The sequence below is a fragment of the Alosa sapidissima genome, chromosome 9 (assembly GCF_018492685.1).
Source record: "Alosa sapidissima isolate fAloSap1 chromosome 9, fAloSap1.pri, whole genome shotgun sequence".
Taxonomy (NCBI): domain Eukaryota; kingdom Metazoa; phylum Chordata; class Actinopteri; order Clupeiformes; family Clupeidae; genus Alosa; species Alosa sapidissima.
The window spans coordinates 30,989,371-31,003,419 of record NC_055965.1 but is presented as its reverse complement, the minus strand read 5'-3'; the positions used below and the strand labels follow the sequence as shown (position 1 = coordinate 31,003,419).

The following is a 14,049-nucleotide window of genomic DNA, read 5'->3' as shown; positions in this document are numbered from 1 at the left end:
CCAGATAAACTACGCCTGCGTTCAGGTATTACCCCGGGGGAGACACCAGTGGTTTACGTGCCCTCCGAGTAAGCGGTCATGTCTTCACGTGCCCTCCGAGTAAGCGGTCATGTCTTCACGTGCCCTCCGAGTAAGCGGTCATGTCTTCACGTGCCCTCCGAGTAAGCGGTCATGTCTTCACGTGCCCTCCGAGTAAGCGGTCATGTCTTCACGTGCCCTCCGAGTAAGCGGTCATGTCTTCACGTGCCCTCCGAGTAAGCGGTCATGTCTTCACGTGCCCTCCGAGTAAGCGGTCATGTCTTCACGTGCCCTCCGAGTAAGCGGTCATGTCTTCACGTGCCCTCCGAGTAAGCGGTCATGTCTTCACGTGCCCTCCGAGTAAGCGGTCATGTCTTCACGTGCCCTCCGAGTAAGCGGTCATGTCTTCACGTGCCCTCCGAGTAAGCGGTCATGTCTTCACGTGCCCTCCGAGTAAGCGGTCATGTCTTCACGTGCCCTCCGAGTAAGCGGTCATGTCTTCACGGATTAAAAGAAACGTGTCTTTTTTACACGCCTTAATCACCGCCAAGCCTCGGGAGCGTAAAGAGCTGCTGGCACACTGTTCATCGGATGCCTTACGTGCCTTATGTGAAATAGCACTTAATACGCTCAAAGGCAACATCCCGCTCAACACCTCTCTGTTTAAGAAACTAAAACAAAATAAAAAGTTCATTAAGGTGTTATCGGACAAACACGTTGGGCTGAAAAAAAAAAAGAAATTGGTCTTGCAAACAGGCGGTTTTCTAGTGCCTTTACTGAGCGTTGCTCTACCTTTCCTGACGAGCTTGCTATTCCCCTCGAGGAAATAGAGAGAGAGAGACGGAGATGAGAGATGGACAGAAAATGTTTCTAGTTTCAGACGCTGACATGAAAAGGTTACAGCCGCCGACTCACAGGCCTGAGGGTGAAATACTCAGACAGTCTGTTATGGGGGATCTGGACGAGCGCATGCGCGAGATTTTAAGTCGCACGGACCTGGACCTCCATGATAAACTTAAACTGTACAACCAATTGCTTCATAGGTATATGAATATTCAAAAACAAGGATTTCAGGGTCAACAGGAAATTAAGCTTACCCTGTCTGACGGCGCACCTAGCGAATCGGCTGAAGAGGTAACAACGGTTGAGCCTCAAGACAAAATTATAGCCGACGTGTTGGCTCACCTGCCCCAGCGTTTAAATACAAAAGCCAGATCCATTTTGGCTAAACTACAGGACAGTGGGGGGGTTGGAGGACCGGCATGGACCCCTACAGGGGAATTTATAGACCATGGCCGCGCGGTGGCGGGCTCACACGTGGTAGATCTCATTAGACACTTGACAGTCTCCAACAAAAGCATGGCGGGGCAAAGACCCCCAGGTTGGCAAATATTTCTAAAAAATGTAGCTCAGCGTCACATCCCCCTGAGTGATCTCGTGAACAGAGAGGCTAGGCAGACGGTCATGGCACTACGACAGAAAAAAACACATCTTCCCACACCCTCGCCCTCTTTGCTCAATCATCACCCCCCGCCCCAGACATCCACTCCTAGTACGGCACCCAGAAGGTGTTCAAAGACAGGATCTCAGACATTCAACCTATTCGAGGTGACACCTCCCTAGGAGAGAGGTTTTGACACAGGTGGTTCATTGTCAAACACAAGCCTAGCCCCGTCCCCGACAACAGCCTCTTCTAGGCGGAGTTGGCTAGGAATGTGAAAGTATTGCTGGCGATGTACTATCTGTATTTATGTATCGGCATGTTTCTGGTAAATGAAATAATAAAAACACATCAGAGTTCAATAAAAACTTTTATTGTTCTATTTCATTCTAGTCTATTTTTATAACATCATGCATTAACAATTATGACATTCTTTAAACCTAAGGAGAGAGCAGGCATTTTGTCCTGCTGGTTTAGCCCCGCTGTCCTTAGACACCGTTGATAGCTGTTGACAAATTTGTGAACCATAATGTCATTTTTAAGCGGGTCTGCAGAATACATGTCCAGCACATCGGCCATAGGCACGCCTCTCATTCTTTGAGATAAGTAAAATACACAATGTTGACCACATGCTCGGGACCCTATGTCTTGAACTTGACGCGTGTTGTAGTGGATTTCTCGAGCATGTTTCAATAAAAAGGGGGTAATGGTCTCGGGATAGTGAACATAGTGGGGGGATATCCGAAGCTATCATAAAATTCAGCCTTCTCCCGGGACTCGATGATCAGAGCCAGCCAGTGTTCGCCCCCTTGAGAGCTCGGGTGGGTATTTACCACCAAACAGCGGGGTCCTGAGCGTCGATGCTGGTCAGGTAACATGTCACAGGCGAAGACACCGAGAAAATGAGATCCTAAGAGAGGTCTCAATAAAGCTTCTATTTCAAGGGTGTTCATGTTCATATACTTTTTAATCTAATAAAAGTCCACCAGCACTTGCCTTCTGGCGTTAATTTCCAACACTGAATCAAAACAAGCGTAAGCAATCAGGGTCAGAGTATCTGCAAGGGGTTGTCGGAATCTCATTTCTAGTCTTATGCTCCCCTTTGCGGCCGGTGAAAGAACTGCACCATTATTGTCGTCGTCTGAATCTAAATTAAACGCAAATAACGCATATCCTTGCGAAAATTCTCCACGATCAATGCAGAGGCTGTGGTCTTTCAGATGGCGACCCGTAGACAGAATGAGATTATAGAATTCGCGAGTGCAAATGTTCTGGTCAAAGTTGGGTTGGAAGGGCTTTGCAGGTATCTGACGTCCATCCAAGCTTAAAGCCAGGTATTCGCAATTCGCATGTATAAAATGAAATGCATTATGCGCGTAACTCCCCGTGAATCCTCGATTATCGGTTAGACATAAGACTAAACGCCGGGGCAATGTACCTAAAAATAGGTTCTCTTGATTGCAAACACGACTCCCCTCCCTCCTCTCCCCCCTCCACCCTCAGCTACATAACATCCTGGACATTGGACCCAAAATGGCCGCCTGCACTACTCCACTTGCACACTTGTTGTCCTGAAAACACAACACTTCTGCCGCTCTTACATAACTTGCACCACTATGCCACTTTCTTTCTTACTTAGGTCAAACAGAACTACCCAAGCCTTTTATTGGCCTGACTTTGCACTAGTATTTTATTGACTGTCTATGCACAATTTCAACCAAATTTTGCTGCTCTTATTTTTTCATTATTATATGTGCCCTCTTATTTACTTATTTACTTACTTTTTTGTTTACTTGAATGTTATGTTTGTCTGTGGACCTAAATTGGTAAAATATGTCTTGTCTTCACCGTGGGATAGTGAGAAACGTAATTTCGATCTCTTGTATGTCTGGAACATGTGAAGAAATTGACAATAAAGCTGACTTTGACTTTGACTTTAGTGAGTAACTTTTCACCACAGTGCGTGTAAAGGAGTACAGAGCATTCGCCTTTAACAACGCCGCTTCGTGACCCAGACGTACGGCCGGGGAAACAGTGACTTTCTTGACAAAAATGCTGGCTGCCAGGATGTGCAGTTTGTAGGTAGACTGGGCTGGGGCCATAAGACAAAACTCATCTTTGGCCCTAGTCAATTTGATTATCAAATCCACCGCATTCAACAAAAGTCTGTCGCTAAAGAACATGTCACAATGCAAGGGTCCCATCAGCTCAAACTCCCGACTGTCGCGACTGATTTGCGCACGCGCATTGAGTCCCAAATTAGGTCCTGCAGGGGAGCGAGTGGCATCCATTTCGCCGGCTGTATCTTTGTAAAACATACCTGCTGTAAACTGTCCTTGCAAAGAGGCCGGTGCATAATTAAGCAAGCAATCGATAATACAGCGATAGGGGTGGGTTGCACTTGTATGGCTAATTAATCGATCTCCCAAAGTCACGTCGCATTGCGAAAATATGGTGTTGAGGGGGTAGTTGATTAAACCCACATGGTCCGTATTATCTATCGGTGTATCATCCTGTTCTGTAATTTTCATACGTAGGTAAATAAGCGTGTTATTAAGGTCAATGTACTTTGAACCGTCACCCGGCAAAAAAAACTCCAGGGGCCCATTATGAGTGAGGGCGGAGAGAGGGGCTATTTCTACACAACTCGTGGCTTCCACAGACAACTGTGTCAGCGGGGGAGCAAATAGATCGAGATCAGACCTGGTGCATTCATGACCCACGCTGAAAGCCATCTTTTAGAAGATATCTCCTCTGGATTTTTTCCTCCCTCGAGTTTTACGAGCAGTGGGTGGACGTGTACCTCGGCGTCTGGGTCTGCGGCTTTTTGACGTCTGACGTTTTTTTTTAACGATGGTACGGATACGTTGACCAGGGGGTCGTCTAGAGCGTGCGAGGGCCAGCAGTCCACGCCCCTCTTGAGTCTCAGGTTGCGGTCCTGCTGTCATACGTTTTATGGCCGCAGATGTCAGATCTGAGGCAATGCTCGTAGCCGCCTGTTTTAAATGAGGGCGCGCCATAGCGAACCCCTTTTTAGCCAAAGGCACAAAAAAACGAAACATTCTAGCTAAGGTGGACCCAAAACCGTAGCCATACTGTACACTAGACCCTGAGAAGCCGGGCAGATCACCTCCTGCTTGTGACACGTAATAAGGAATCAGTCGTTTCGGATCATAATCCATATTGTAAAGGGGAGGTTAAGGGCCGCGATCGGAGCTGGATGATGTTCTGCTTCAAAGCGTCGGCAGGCGTAGAGATGTCTTGGCCGGTCTGAAGTGTAATTTAACTATGACCTTACCATAAGTAAAGTTGATGAATTTATTCTGATCGTTTTTCAACTCAATTCTGATGTTCTCTATATGTGACTGGCTGACGGGCATGAAGTGCGGATGATCGTATTGAATGTTGACGATATCATGCGGCTGACCTTTCATTTCTACTGTTCTGAGGAGAGGGGCAAAAGTGTCACCGACTCTATGGCTATGTACAACGTCGCTGTACACATACAAGTTGTACATTCCGCCTCTTATATCCGCGGGATAGGGCGCGTCGACCCCGCCGGTGCTGATAAGTCCCAAGTCTTGCAACCCGAGAATATGCCTCAAGGTGGTGGAGAGTTCCAGGAATAGGTCGTCATTGCCTCTGAAATGAATTTTATTTTTTATCGGACAGTAGACGAGTCTAATAGTCAACGTCTGCTTCTCAAAGGTAGAGTTAATTTCTCGCACTAAGCTAGGGATGTCTCTGTAATGACCGGAGGTGATGTGGATCCTCTTTGTTACACGCTCCACATTAGGTATTTTAGGGTTAGGTAACGTTTATCCATCGAGTGTCATTTTCAATTAGGCTATGCTGCTTTTTTGTCTAGTTTTCTTATCCTGGACTGCCACCTACTGGATAGTAAAGGTAACAACCTAGAAATTACCGGAATGTGAATAAAAATCTACAACATGATTGAACGGCCAAAAAAGGATAAATCATGGGGGGTATACCAAACATTACCTTGGTGTTAGGGTAGCTTACTCTGCACATGCACAGTGAGTAGTAAAGTTAGTTAGCTCTGCATAGTAAATAAAAAAAAAGCTTATAAATACAAATAGAGTTAAAGATCAAGTTTAGTGAAAAAGCTTTTCCACACTGGGCACATTTATCAGGCTTCTCTCCAGTACGGTGGCCCAGATGTTATGAATACAAGCTGGCCTCCCTGTCTCGCCTATCTGAAATGGTTTCTTTGTGATTTGATTTTCGTATTTCATGGTCTGTTTTTTAATTGTGTGTCGTTCATGTTGCAGCTTTCCAAGAAACTGATATCAATCGTTGCAACTTTACAACAAAAGCCAGAAGTCACAGAGCCAACTGGCCAACTGCCCCGTGAGGCAAAAAATAAATAAAGAAAAAAGAAAAAAATAGGACACACGTGGTCTGACAGACAGACAGACAGAGGCACACTTTGCGTGGATGACTATTTTGTTTGATACAATGATTTGTGCTTTTTTTTTTGCTTTTGAACTTTTAAAAAAAGATGTGTTGTCACAATTGTTATATTATTTTCCATATATTCCTGTTTATTCCCATGAAAAGTTTCCAACTGAACCTTTTGAAAACTCGAAACATTAAGTCAATAGCTGAAAATATGAGTTGAGCTAAATGAGCACTTTAATTTAACTGTTATCAAAAAGTACAAATAGCAAGTCATCCAACCTTTTAAGTTCTGGAAAATTTTGACTTTTAAGTTAATCAACTATTGCCAATCGATTGCCCTTAATTTTACTATTATTCGGGTTTACAGTGTTGAATTGATAGATAGATAGATAGATAGATAGATAGATAGATAGATAGATACTTCAGTGGAACCTACACAAGAGCCTACTACCACACAGCTACCACTTACGCCCCCTGAAGGCAGACTCTGAATGCCATATCCAGCCAGCTTACATACACTGCTACAAATAGAGTTAAAGATCAAAACTATTTTTGGTCTATTTGGTATTGCTTTTAGTGTTATACTGAAACTCTTTATACTGAAAACAATACCAACTACAGTTTCTGATCTTGATATAAGATTAACAACACTTTGTTAGATTGTATTAAGCAGTTTTTGCCCAGTTGTTGATGGCTCTATAGTCCACAACATCTTGAAGCAACCTTCCTTAAATATGCTACGCTACTGATTATACCCCATAAGGCATACTACAGGCTCAATGCCAAATTCAGTAGCCTAATATGAGACACATTCTTGCTTCTGGGATACCCGCTCCTAGACGTTAGATTGAACCATTGTGCATAACAACAAACAACTCGTATGCAGTGTTCACTGAAGAAATTCACATTAAGAAATGATACCATGACTGACTGCTGTTGTGGCATATCTTTGACCAACCAGTTTGTTTCTGTCACTGCCATCCTTCTCTACAAAACTAAGATTCCATTTGGCATTTGCCTCCTGATACATTGAAGAATCCTAGAAAATGTTTCTGAATCAATCGCCTTTGACTGGAAAAAAGTTGAGGATTTAAAATGGGAAGCCAAGACGTTATAACACACCCATAACATAGGCTAATGTTATAGGCCAACACATCAGTGAACTTGCAGGTTACTTTGAGAAGCTCTTGTGGCATTCATGCAGGCGCGTAGCAAGCGTGGGGAATGTGGGTGTTATAACGTACACACTTTTGCTGGAACACAATTCTATCCCCCACACTTTTTGTCAGATTAAAATGAAAGTAAAATATGTAAATAAACGCTCCCGTAAAGAGTTGGAACCGTATATACCATAACGCATACACAAAAAGGTCTGTTGATTTGATTGAACGGTCATCCAGCCAATCACATCAAGTTAGCCAGTGAAGAACCAGAGCCGCTCTGATCAAATTCAAAGTGTGCGTCTTTCAAGGCTGTGCTGCTGCTTGGGTCTGCATTATAACGTCTGCAGTGAGCAGATTTCAGGTAGAATTGAAATGATAATTGTTACCGCATTATGCTAATTTAGTAAACCAAAATTCACTGTCTGACTGACAGTTTTTGTCACAATGCAGAAATGCAGGGAGTCAATAAGTGAATGCAGGGGTGCGCGCACCAAGGCACTGTTGTTTCTGCAGAAAGGCCCTTGGCTACTGTTCTCAGAGCATTATGCTTTCTCTGTCTATTATCTGCAGCTTTTCTCAAACTATGGGCCTCCTCAACAATTAACCTACTGGTCCACGTAGCCGCGAAATTAAGTTATTCCCGGTGCTTCACACGTCTGATCATTTGCAGCAAGATTGAATTGTATGGGACCGCGGACTGAGAAAAAAATAAACTAGGCTAAAAGTTCAATCAGAAATACTTATTAATTTGGTGTCATCAACTATATAGAAATAGCCCAGTCAGCACACATACGTCTCCAAGACGCTTGGAAAAGATCTGAACAGCTTAATTACATCGCGTTCCGTTTAGAACGTCTTATTTGACCTGATCTTACAAACTTCGGCGGCATTTCACTGTCAGTGTGTGTCGTGCTACATCTACTGGAGATCTTAATGTCTAAAATATGATCGCGTTCCATTTAGAACATCTTATTTCGATCTTACAAACGGCGGCGTCAAGACACATTTGAGTTATACATCTGAGAGCTAAGATTTCCAGCATGTAGAACTCAATAGAACGCTTATGAGCGCTCATGCAATGTGTGCGTCCCTGCAGCAAGTGAAACTGGAGGTAACGTGGGCTAGAAGCAACAATAGTTTAAACAACGTGGCTTCCTCTAACTATCCATGGAAAAACCATAGAAACTGCTAATCATAATCTTTAAATTGACATTAATTAAGCTGGCTACAGTATATGTAGGCTAACACAATTTATTTATATTCCCTTTGCATATGTTTGGGTAGACTTCAAACGTTTTTGAATTTGAGCTTACAGTTCTGCACTATTCTGTGTCCTTCACATTTATTTAATAGGTATTAGTGATACCTCGAAATTAGGCTGCTGTCTGTTGTCTGTAGCCTGCTAACCCATATGCACAAAACATAATTTCTGAAATGATTTCTTGATTTATAACATGAGATATGTCTCCATGTAGGGTAGTGTCAAATAGTGAAGTGATAGCAGGTAGATCATGTAGGCCTACATGTCACATGAGCCACACATAGGCGCTGCTTCTTCTGTCCCTCCCAAACTGCATTAAAATGGTGTGTTTAGCAATCAGAATCTCAATTTTTTTTCGGGGGAGAAACTCCCAGACACCAATATAGTCCGCAGCCCTCTCAGAAAATACTTACAACATCCCTGTAGGGAGTTATTTATCATTTGGCCAGATTGTTTTATTTTCCTATTCCACAACCCCCACACTTTTAAAAAGCTTGATACGCCTCTGCATTCATGGCATAAAGTTCTTCCTTACCGTAGCACCCACAAACTGTTATTTTCACCAGAGGTCTCTTGGTCCCCCCTCTGCATTCAATAATAACTTCTCCTCATTTCAAAAAGACTGTAAATTATCCTGCAAGACATGGTAACCGATGTTCGTCTTTCCATCGCCTGAATCTTTGGTTGAATCCATATTGCTTAGGAGCTAACGTTAAGGAGTCACCATGATAGCAAGTTGCTGACTGGTGGCGAGACTACTAGCAAGCTATCCCCCCCAGCTGATGTTAGAAAACACAGATAATCCTAAACAAAACATTCTCCCCTACAGAGAAACAAACTGATGTATTTTACAAAATGAATGTAAAACATTTTATTTATTTTCACATAATTATGTGAATGGGTTACACAGTTTATTATGAAGCTCTTGTTAGGTCACTGAAAGCAACTGAAAAATGATTGCAAGCTCACTAATGGAGAGACAGGGATTGGCCAGAGTGCTGCGTCAATCATATTCAACTGCAGTAAGTGTGAAATTCTGGCCAATCGGTCACTGCTTCACGGGTGAGACTTATCTGCCATAAGGATCAATTAAATGGAAAAAATCCACAAGCCGCGGGGGGTTTCACTCGATTTACATTGAAGTCAGTGGGAAAAGATATCTATGGTAGTGAAGCAAAATGAAAAGTTGGTGAAGCAGTCTGATTCACTGTAATTCTCTGTTCCACCGCGGGTGGCTTTCTGTTTCAAAGAACTAAAAACATTTCTTGTCAGTTTTCTGTACAGTAGTCATGTCTCGCTCGGTTCACATCTTTATACAGGCAGCATAAGTGCCATTAGTAGTGTTACTATGTTACAATGACTTTAAAGAGGTCTCAGGAGTGTGTAATACTGACTATATTATATCCTTTTTTTAGCGCAACCTAAGGAATATGATTAAAGTATTGGCATTTCATTGTAACCAATACACAAACATGAGCAAAAACATATTTAAAATCCAATTGATGTATTCAAAAAAATAAATATATTGGCAAAACACAAATACATAGATGAAACTTTTTACTAATTGAAATAATAAACACACTTATTGTTAAATAAATTCCATTGAATGTTTTTCCATTGCCATCATAGTCAGAGAGATATCCCTCCACAAAGTCCTTTTGATGCTCCATTTATATACAAGTCAATGGATGGATTACGTCTATGGAAAGATGCCACTATTGCTCATTTGCTCTAGTTAATCCAAAGTCCTTTTAGGCAAATCCCTCCACTCAGCGGCCATATTGTAGCGTTTTTTGGGCACTTATCGGGCATCTATTTCGGCAGAAATGCGTGTGCGCCAAGGCTTCACGACACCAACCTTGCTCCAGCATCGAGATCACAACACATGATTTGCACAATGTCTTTATAACACACCACATAATTGGCTGTCCCCCAACCACATAAATCTTTGACACATTTACATGTTTTAAAATAACAATAACATTGCTTCTACAATATTGTAAGAAGCTTTCCGAAATGATATAGCCTATATAGCCTCGGAAACATAGAGACGTCAAGCTATATCATCACTTAAAGGAACTTGTGTGGACAAGTAGGGTGAAGAGTTAAATGGCAATGATATTATTACATACTCGTTAATCTGACTCCATTTGATTAATAATTTGTATCACCAATCAATTACCAAGTAACTATCTTATCAGCTATGGAGGAGAATGGCATGGCACACTACGGGAATTGAAGATATACTATTGGTAGGCAAATTAACAATTTAATAGGCATTAAGTCTTAAAGGTAAATGTAACCCATATCACTTCAGTTGAATGTCACATGGTCTAACAAAGTAGCAAATGGTAACAAAGGAAACTTAACCAATTGGTAAACTTGACAAGTTAGAGATAACTGATACACCAGATAAAACAATACAAACCCAGAGATAGAGAAAGGGGGAGAGAGAAAGAGAGAGAGAGAGAGAAAGACAAAGGGAGACAGAGAGAGAGAGGAAGAGAGAGAGGGGGAAAAGAGAGCGACCCAGAGAAGAGGTCCAAGGTGGAAAAGAAGAGAAGATGGGAAAAGAAGCCCCAAGATGGGAAAGAAGACAGAAGAGCCCTGGAGGACCAGAGCCTCCACTTTTATCATTCACTTGGGCCACCCACGACTCATCAGAGCCTTTGTTGTCTGAGGTGGATGGGTGTGGCCCAGGTGGATATCATAACTTTATGCTGCAGTTTAATTCTTAATCTACAACTATGCACAGATACATTCAATTGTACCAAAACCATAATCAGACTGTTGCCCACATTACAAGTATTAATTCAAGACCAAACATGAATGTATTATTCACAACACATATTTACAGAGCAATACTGTATGATAATGAGGCGAGCAAGTGCTCCACCAGCCATCATGACCACATTCTACCGAGGCACCATTGAGAGCATCCTCTCCAGCTGTATCGCTGTGTGGGGCGGAAGCTGCACTGAATACAACAGGAAAGCCCTGCAGCGCATAGTGAACACAGCTGGAAGGATTATTGGTGCTTCACTCCCCTCCCTGAAGGACATTTACACCACCCACCTCACCCGCAAGGCGACCAAAATTGTGAGTGATGCAAGTCACCCCGCTCACAATCTGTTTGATCTACTGCCCTCTGGGAAGAGGTACAGAAGCCTGCGCTCCCGCACTACCAGACTCACCAACAGCTTCATACACCAAGCTGTAAGGATGCTGAACTCTCTCCCTCCTCCACCCTCAGCTACATAACATCCTGGACATTGGACCCACAATGGCCGCCTGCACTACTCCACTTGCACACTTGCACACTTGTACACTTTACAACTTGGTGTTGTTGTCCTGAAAACACAACACTTCTGCTGCTCTTACATAACTTGCACCACTATGCCACTTTCTTTCTTACTTAGGTCAAACAGAACTATCCAAGCCTTTTATTGGCCTGACTTTGCACTAGTATTTTATTGACTGTCTATGCACAATTTCAACCAAATTTTGCTGCTCTTATTTTTTTCATTATTATATGTGCCCTCTTATTTACTTATTTACTTACTTTTTTGTTTACTTGAATGTTATGTTTGTCTGTGGACCAAAATTGGTAAAATATGTCTTGTCTTCACCGTGGGATAGTGAGAAACGTAATTTCGATCTCTTTGTATGTCTGGAACATGTGAAGAAATTGACAATAAAGCTGACTTTGACTTTGACTTTGATGAGGTTGGCCTATCTCACCAAAGGACATCAAGTAGGCCCAGGACTGAGTTATCTCTCAGTAGAGGGGCCAGAACAAGGACCAAATGGTCACTTTATGCATGAGCGGGTGTTGGGGATCTTTGGCCATGGCTAGCTAAGACAATACAGATCAAACACAGGCATCCACACATGTAAATTGAATGCAAAAAGGCATTCTTTAGAAATGCAGATTCCGGCAGCACTTCCGGAAAAAAGTGTAAAAGTTAGTTCATTTCTCAAGGGTGCATCAGCAGCACGGATATATGCCACCTGAGTTTTAAGGGTTAACACGCCTGAGCTAAAGCCAAATGGCTTCTAGAGCAAAAGTCCTGTCTCACCCTACGGGAATATTGCCCTCAGACACTCTGAAAAAGCATTCAAAAAAATGTCATTGCCCAAAGTGGACAAATGAAAAGTGTCCCTCAGAAACAGTTCAGGCTTGTAAAAGCGTATGTAACGGTGATGCACAATACCCCCGTTCATACCCATAACAAAGGTAGCCATTTCACTGTTCACCCACTTACGAGAACGCTCGATTCTCTTCGGACGTACACATCCCCAGCAGCGTCTCTGGGTGATGGCCGAATAGACGATTAGCATATTGGGGAAACGCTGACGGAGATCCTGTAGGTCCTGCTTCATCGCTGCGATGAGACGCACGGACTTGAGCTTCCCCAAGTCATTCCCGCCGCAGTGAACCAGCAGGACATCTGGTGCGAATCTTCCTCTCAGCCAATCATAGAAGCAGGGGAAAACAGAGTGCCACCGCATTCCATTCAAGCCAAGCCACTCAACCTGAGCATTGGCACCCAGGTTTCGCCCCAAACACCTCCTGGCTCTCTCCTCCCCATTGCGAATGTAGCTGCACCCAAGAATTAGGGCTGTTGGTCGTCTATCTGGAAGAAGAAGAAAATAAAAACACATGCAATGACATAGCCGATACTACACAGAACATCTTATATTGGTAATGATCACAATGGATCAGTAGGCCTATCATATCACAACTTTTCGATGATTATCACCCTTGAAAAATGTGTATAGATAGACATAATACTGCTTGATAGTTGTGTCCCCCAACCTGCCAACCCAGAAAAACTATGAATCTGTAGACCAGACCTAATAGAGGTAAAATACAGTAACAGCCGCCAGTCTTTGATAAGACGTGAAATATGATCCTGTAATGTGGCCAATCTCCTGACCAAAACACGGCAATAATGTATGGCTCTTTGATCAGTCCTAAAGGAACATCATGGAAGACAAAAAAAAAAAAAAAACATTACAGCGAGGGACGCATACAGTAACGTTAAAGGGAAAATCCGGTGTTAAATGGGTTTTAGATATGTTAAGTATGACCATAAGCTAGAGTCATGGACGAGGGATGACTGTTATGTTCACTAAGTCACGGGTGATCAGTAGCAAGTTAACGCAGGTGAATAAGTGGGAGGTTCACTTACCTGATTGAAGCACGGGCCAGTCAAGAGTTGAAGCGTGGACTAGTGAAATCCTATAGTGACGTTTTAAAATCCAGTAATGAATCGTTCATGGGCTTCGGAAAAACCTTTCTCCGAGTGAAAACATCATCATTCCGCGTCATTCACGTCACTTAATGTGTGAGTCAGAGGTCGGAAACTGGGGCTAGATTTTGCTAACAGAGTTGCCCAGTTAGGGGCTCGTCATCACTTTTGTCGTCACGTTGTAGTTCGTTTGTAGTCCATGTGGCCTTTCATGTCCAACAGTTTTACTGTGAACTTGTGAATTTGCCGTTTTTGTCACTTGAAAGCTGCATATCTTTCTTTCACGAGCATCTTACACTATATTTTACAGTTGTTTGTTTAGGATTAGTGAGTGTATGTTTTAACCTTTGTTGTGGCATCCGTGTTTGTCACACATTCCGATGGCAAAGCACATGAACACTTGCTGTCGGAAAAACAAAGTAGCCATGGGGGCGGTCCTTGTCATTCCGAGGTGCTCTGAATGCACCATGAATGAGCACGGGTTATAAG

The 14,049-nt window shown here is 43.0% G+C and overlaps 3 protein-coding genes and 1 long non-coding RNA gene across 21 annotated transcripts in view; 1 reads left to right on the top strand and 3 right to left on the bottom strand.

The window, feature by feature from the left end:
- The window catches only part of LOC121718806 (NACHT, LRR and PYD domains-containing protein 3-like), an 849,641-nt gene that overhangs the window by 376,516 nt on the left and 459,076 nt on the right, over window positions 1-14,049 (bottom strand). The gene's annotated exons all lie outside the window — the stretch shown is intronic.
- LOC121718961 (zinc finger protein 2 homolog) overlaps window positions 1-14,049 on the bottom strand; it is a 389,219-nt gene that overhangs the window by 178,050 nt on the left and 197,120 nt on the right. The window lies entirely within an intron of this gene.
- LOC121718794 (NACHT, LRR and PYD domains-containing protein 12-like) overlaps window positions 1-14,049 on the top strand; it is a 338,838-nt gene that overhangs the window by 153,013 nt on the left and 171,776 nt on the right. The gene's annotated exons all lie outside the window — the stretch shown is intronic.
- Window positions 1,553-12,150, bottom strand: LOC121719073. The gene is made up of 3 exons (XR_006034134.1): window positions 12,073-12,150; window positions 5,652-5,654; window positions 1,553-1,564 (listed from the first exon to the last, which is right to left on the bottom strand). It is a non-coding gene; the product is annotated as an uncharacterized LOC121719073 (long non-coding RNA).